Source organism: Piliocolobus tephrosceles, chromosome 12 (genome assembly GCF_002776525.5).
Source record: "Piliocolobus tephrosceles isolate RC106 chromosome 12, ASM277652v3, whole genome shotgun sequence".
Lineage (NCBI taxonomy): Eukaryota > Metazoa > Chordata > Mammalia > Primates > Cercopithecidae > Piliocolobus > Piliocolobus tephrosceles.
The window spans coordinates 80,375,550-80,381,857 of record NC_045445.1 but is presented as its reverse complement, the minus strand read 5'-3'; the positions used below and the strand labels follow the sequence as shown (position 1 = coordinate 80,381,857).

At 49.9% G+C, this 6,308-nt stretch overlaps 1 protein-coding gene across 1 annotated transcript in view; it reads left to right on the top strand.

Moving 5' to 3' along the window:
- The first annotated feature begins 759 nt into the window (after positions 1-759).
- Positions 760-6,308, top strand: part of DMRTC1B (DMRT like family C1B) — a 71,358-nt gene continuing 65,809 nt past the window's right edge. The window contains exon 1 of the mRNA XM_023196140.3: positions 760-1,032. The gene's annotated coding sequence lies outside the window, so the exon portion shown is untranslated. The remainder of the gene's footprint in view (positions 1,033-6,308) is intronic.

The window sequence follows — 6,308 nt, the reverse complement described above, 5'->3', positions numbered from 1 at the left end:
TGACCGTTTTGTTATGTGTGAGGAGGCTGTACTGGTTACTGTCTAGAAAGGTTAGGATGAAAGAAAGGAATGCTAAGTTGTACCGCATGATACAATAAGAGAACGCACTTGGTGGAGTGGAGGAGTCTTCTTGCTATTTATTTGCAGGCTTCCTAGCGGTTGACCTCAAAGCAGGAGTCGATTTAAGGTCCCCAAATCTCAGATGAGAGTTGAAATGGGAGCACGCTCTGTAGAGAAAGGATGAGGCGCAGTGACATGGGAGTAAGAGAAGTAAGAAGAGGATGTCATTATGCGAATGGTGGTTTGGAAAGTTAGATTACAATTAACAATAACTTTCCAGACTGTGTAGGAGAGAAATAACACACAAGAGAACTGATGTTGTGCACCCCAGATCCACTGATCATAAAGACAAGGTAACGTATCTTCAGTTCTCCATGGAGGTCACTTGTTTCCCGGGTCCTTCCTCCACATCTCGATGACCACACAGGGTGCAAGCAATGTAGATACGATGTACACTATAATAATGAAACGAACGCAAAGGAAAATTCACTAAGTGGTTACTCTAGGCCAGGCACTGAGCAAAGCAACTTCAGGTAGATGATCTGAAGAGGAAGCTGCAGCGCTTACACTGGGCCTGGCTTTTAGGCTTATGGTCTCTTTCAAGCCTCACATGAGCAGCCCCACCTCCGGGAGCAGCGCCCCCGCATCCCTCAGGCTCTAGCCTGCGGTACTGTTTTCTGCCAGAAGAGGCACTGCGGGGCGGCGCCCGCCCATTCCCACAGCTCCGGGAAGACCCGGGCGGCGGAGGCTTAGCCCCCTCCCCTCCCGCTTCCTCCTCTTCCTCCTGCCGGTCTGAGGGCGGCGGTCTCCGACTCAAGACCCTGGGGCTCCGGGTCTTCTCAGCAGCCGCCGCAGCAGCCGCGGCGACGTCACTGTCTTCGCGGCCTGGCACACAGCGCTCAGGCCGCCGAATGCCGGTGGACGCGCATCTCTTCCCAGAGTTCCTGCTTCCTGGGCCAGCCAAAGCCGCAGGTGAGAACGTCCGCGGTAGAGGTGACACCCAGGGCCTGCGGGTCTCAGAGGCCCGGTGGCCTCCTCCTCTCCTCCTTGCCTAAGAAACCCCCATGGGGGCGCCTGCAGCGGGGACACCAAGTGCTCCCCGGAGCCCTGGGAGCACTTCTTCTGAGGCGTGGAGCCCCTGCTCAGGTGCTTCTGAAAGTTCCTTTGTGGACCCCAGAAACCCCTAGGCAACTGTCTGCCCCGCCCCGCGCCCCCGCCGCCCCCCGCCCTCGCAGTACCCCGCGGGCCCCCAACATCCCCGATGCGCATGCCCAGGGGCCCTGTGAGCTAGAAGGTAGCTGAGCTGGTGCAGTACCTGCTGGTTAAGAACCGGAAGACGGTGGCGATCAAAAGGGCAGACATGCTGAAGTATGTCATCAAAAGGTACAGGAGCTTCCTCCCTGAGATTTTCAAGAAAGCCTCTGACCTCCCCGAGTTAGTTTTTGGGTTCTATCTGAAGGAACTTGATTCAGCAGAGCACTCCTATGTCTTGATCAGAAAAATCGATCCTGCCCTGGTTTGGGGCCTGACAGGCGACCAGGGCACACCAAAGACCCGGCTCCTGATGATTACTCTGGACTCCATCTTCATGCAGGCCAGCTGTGTCCCCGAGGAGGTGGTCTGGGAGGTGTTGAGGGTGTTGGAGGCACATTTCGTCTAAAAAGCATTTCGTCTTTGGGGAGTCCGTGAAGCTCATCACCAAAGCTAGAGTGCAGCAGAAGTATCTGGTGCACAAATAGGTGTCCCACAGTAATCCCACGCTCTAGGTATTCTTGTGGGGGCTCTCAAAGGAAACAAGACAGATGGAAGTCCCGGAGTGTGTGACCAAAGGGAAGGACACCCACCCCAGTTCCTTTCTGTGGCAGTAAATGAGGCATTGAGAGAAGAGGAGGAGATACCCCGTGTATGGGGAAAAGAAAGAGAGATCAGCCTGTTACTGTGTCTATATAGAAGGAAGTAGACATAAGAGACTCCATTTGGTTCTGCATTTGAGATGCTGTTAATCTGTGACCCTACCCCCAACCTTGTCCTTGCAAGAGACATGTGCTGTGGTGACTCAAGGCTTAATGGATTTTGGGCTGTGCAGGATGTGCTTTGTTAAACAAGTGCCTAAAGGCTGCTTGCTGGTTAAAGGTCATCACCATTCTCTTAATCTCAAGTAAGAGAAAAGCATTTGTCTCCTGCCCGTCCCTGGGCAATGGAACATCTCCCTGTAAAACCCAATTGTATGCTTTGTTTACTGAGCAAGGAGAAAACCGCCTTTAGGAATAAGGTGGGACTTGCTGGAGCAATGCTGCTAAAAGGTTTATGGAGAGTTTGCATATGCATCTCAAGGCACAGCATTTTCCTTTAAACTTATTCATGTCACAGGGATTTTTTGTTCATATGTCTTATTGCTGATTTCCTCCCTACAATGATTCTATTGTCCAGCCACTCTCCTATCTTTTTGATGGTAAAGATAATTATCAATAAATACTAAGGGAACTCAGAGACCGGTGCCTGCATGCGTCCTCTGTAAGCTGAGTGCCGGTCCCCTGGGCCCCACTTTTCTTTCTCTATACTTTGTCTCTGTGTCTTATTTCTTTTCTCAAGTCTCTCGTTCCACCTAACGAGAAACACCCACAGGTGTGGAGGGGCAGGCCACCCCTTCACCGTGCCCGAGATGGTAGCTGCCGTTGGTGACGTGACAAGTGCCAGTGTTAGTGCCAGTTCCAGTTCCAGGGCCTATGCCATGGCTGAAGCAAGCATCAGCACCAGCACCAATGCAAGTGCCAGTTGCCAGTGCCAGGGCTAGAGCCATGGCTGGAGCAATTATCAGTACCCGGGACAGTGCCAGGGTGGTTGCAATCTCAGGCTAGCGTCAGGGACTCCTCCTGCCAGCACTGAAGGCTGAGGCTGAGTCTTCACTTTGTTTTGCTGTGGGTAGTCAAAAGGGCCCCACAGCAGTGGGCGCTGGGGTCCTGACTTTTTGAGAGTCGAAGGGTAGAGTGGGGTTAGGGAGAACCTGCCGCCCATGGTGTCTGTGTTCCAGTTCTCTTTGTGTTTCTCAGTGATTTAGCTTTCCATTTGCATATTGCAAAGTTTTGTTTGCCTTAATTAACTTTTTTATTAATGATGATCAATTTACAGGAAGTAAACTGGTTAAAACTACATGATGGCAGAATTGTATCAAAGTTGAAACAAACGCCATACTTAAGCATTTTTTCAAAATCCTTTGTTCCATAGACACTTGATTGAGTACTTAAGTTGAACATCTAGGTTTATGAATGACATTGGTCAAATGTTTTGTTTTTCTCTGCTTTGGTTTTAGCAGGAGAGATTTGCTGTTTCATAAAAGAAATTGGGAGACGATCTCATTTTATGCCTGTAACTTATAGCATTGGAATAAGCTGTTCTTTGAAAGTTTGAGAGACTTTACCAGTACAATCATTCCCCCCCTCCAAATATAAAAAGATAAAATAAAAAGCCGGTCAGTGTCTGTTGCACAAGATTACAACCGCTCTCTGCTTGTATTTGCCTAGTTCTCCATAATGTAGGGAAAAATAAAAATTCAATGAATTAGACACCTTGCTCATCGACTCATTTATTCAACATACATTTACTGACTGCCTACTATATGTGAGGCACTGTGCCGGGCGCTGGAGATACAGGAATGCACCAGACTCAGCCTCTGCCCCACATCTGAGAGTCTAGATGGGGCTGTCATGTAAGTAAATCAGCCAGATGTGGCAGTTTGATGTATTAATTGCGGGGATGAGGATAAGGACCAGGTGGTATGGGAGCCACTTAACCCTGGGTGGCGGATGTCTGGGAACAAGGAGGGCTACCCTGTAGTGAGATGCCATCTGAGATCTGAAGCATTGAAGGAGTAGTGAGTGCAGTGTGTCCCCGAGGCAGGGTATTGTGGGCGTCGGGAGCAATCCATGTTCTTCAGTGGAACTGGAAGGTTAGAATTTGGGGAGACTGGGGAGAGATGATCTGGGGGTGGGGACCTGTACAGGAGCCATGATCCTCAGTTGGTGGACTTCACGGCTGAGAGATTAAAAAATAATAAGAATAAAATAAACATGTAGTGGAAAGTGACTCTTTGGAAAGCAGCTGCTCTTGGCTCTTGGATGAGCCAGAGAAAAGACTCCACCTGTGGCATGCCTAGAAGCTGTCCTGGACTCTTGTCCCTGTGCAGTTTCTACAGTGCACACAGCAGGTGCTTTATATTCAGCATCCGTAAGGAGCGATGGGCAAGAGGGTAAGTGTTGCACTCACCGGAGCTGATTCCCAGAAGCCACTGAGCAGATGTTCGCCCCTGAAGCCTGGGAGAGCCAGAGCTCAGTGGGTTATATGACTACAGTTAGTTGTTGTTGTTTTAAGAAACAAAGGCCTAGATGTTAGAATGGATAAGTTATCCTGTTTATATCGAGGGAAAACTGTTTGTCGGGGTGAGAGATAAGTCTAGACTAGCCTGGAGCGAAGCCAGGAAGAGCCTTGATGGCTCTAACCTGATTTGGGGGCCCCAGGAAGCTATGGAGGTTTCCTGAGCAGGGAAGGATCTGATGAAGGCCAAACCATACCAAAATTACAGTGGCCAGCACCAGCGTGGTTTTCAAAGGACGAGTATTCTCCATGCCTTAGAATGGTCCTGGTGGGTATAGTGATCATAATAACTAGCCTAAAATTATCTTCAGTTCTTAGAGACTGACGTGCATGTTTTACATCCCTGCCCGTTGGCCTTGCAAAGCCTTTTTGTGCCCTTCGTCACAAACACCGTGGGATCCTGGCACCAGTTCTCTCAGGGCCTACCCTAGGATATGCAGGATCCAGATAATATTACATTGTAACCCCTCACTCGCATTCCTCTGCTGGCGTCAAGGAAAGGCTGGAGGTGGTGGTGGTGGTGGTGGGGTGGTGCAGCGGGGGTGGAGGTATGATAATATGAAAACATGCAATCTGAGGTGAATGGGGAAAGGGTTTTGGAAGGGCTCTGTCTTAGTTTGGGGTGGGGATAGTGGGAGCTGATTATGTGTACCTCAGTCTGAGGCCTTTCCTCCAAATCCCAAGTCACCTGCTCTCCATTTGAAGCCAATAAACATTGTCAGGTATGAAGGGTGTATGCATTTGGGCAGGGAGAGATGATACTTTTTCCGCGTTGTTACACTGAATTGCCCTCCTCAAGGCCATAGCAAGGTACCTGTGGAAAAAGCGTTGTCTATAGGCCACAGTCCTAACAGGTACTTAGGAACAAGCAATGCTGTCCCATGACTATAACCACATACATGAGCCCAGATACGTATATATGTCTTAAGCTCCTCTCCATCTCCAACAGCCAACCCTATCCCAACTAAATATCTTTCTCAAGAGGTGTAAAAAGATCTTGACACATAAAGCCACCAAACACTTCCAGATTTATTTCAGTCTTAATGAGAGAGAAGCAAGAGAGTGTGCCAGCAGGGAGGATGGCCAGCCTCCTGTGGGAGTGGGTCCTTGAGCGTGGTGTTCTCCCCTGGGCATGCTGAGACACTAGAGCTGCCCAGCCTGCAAAGCCGAGGAGCCCACTCTGGGAGCACCAGTGGGACTCAGCTCCTCATTCAGAAAGTACGCAGATCAAAGTAATTTGACGTGGGCCCCTATGAGGGCCTCCCACCCATTACTGTGTGTCTGAAAGGCCCGCCTTCTCTCTATTGACCTTGGTGATTGCTTGTGTTGCAATTTCTAACAGGTTAAAGGAAGAAGTATGCTCCAACCCCCTTTGCGGAATTCTCCTGCTGATACTATGTTGCAGCACATATCAAGGTCACCTTAGGAGGGCAAAAGAAAAAGAAATGAAGCCCTCCTCTTATGAAAAGGAACAATGCGTAGTTGGAGACGAGGCCGTCTGGTGGAAGGGCTCTCTGTCTTGCGGTGGGGTAGGGGGCCCTGGGAGCTCTTTGTCAGTATAGGGGTTAATGCCTTTTCTGAGATCCACAGATTCTTCCTCCACATGACCCTCTCACCTCCGCACGTAAACACCGCCCAGTTTTCCTCTGATTTGAAGATCGTGTGCATTGCTAGGGGAAAGAGAGATGTTATTCCGTCCTCATTCCTGCGTGTGAGATGTTAATCCGTCCTCATTCCTGCATGTAAGTGCCTCACCAGGGTCAGAGCCGCCAGCTGTGGAAAATTAAGCATTGACTGGCCACAGCCCATTGCCACCAGGACCCAGGAACAAGCAGCGCTGCCTCGAGGAGGAGGGCGGACAGCCTAACAGGGCTAAG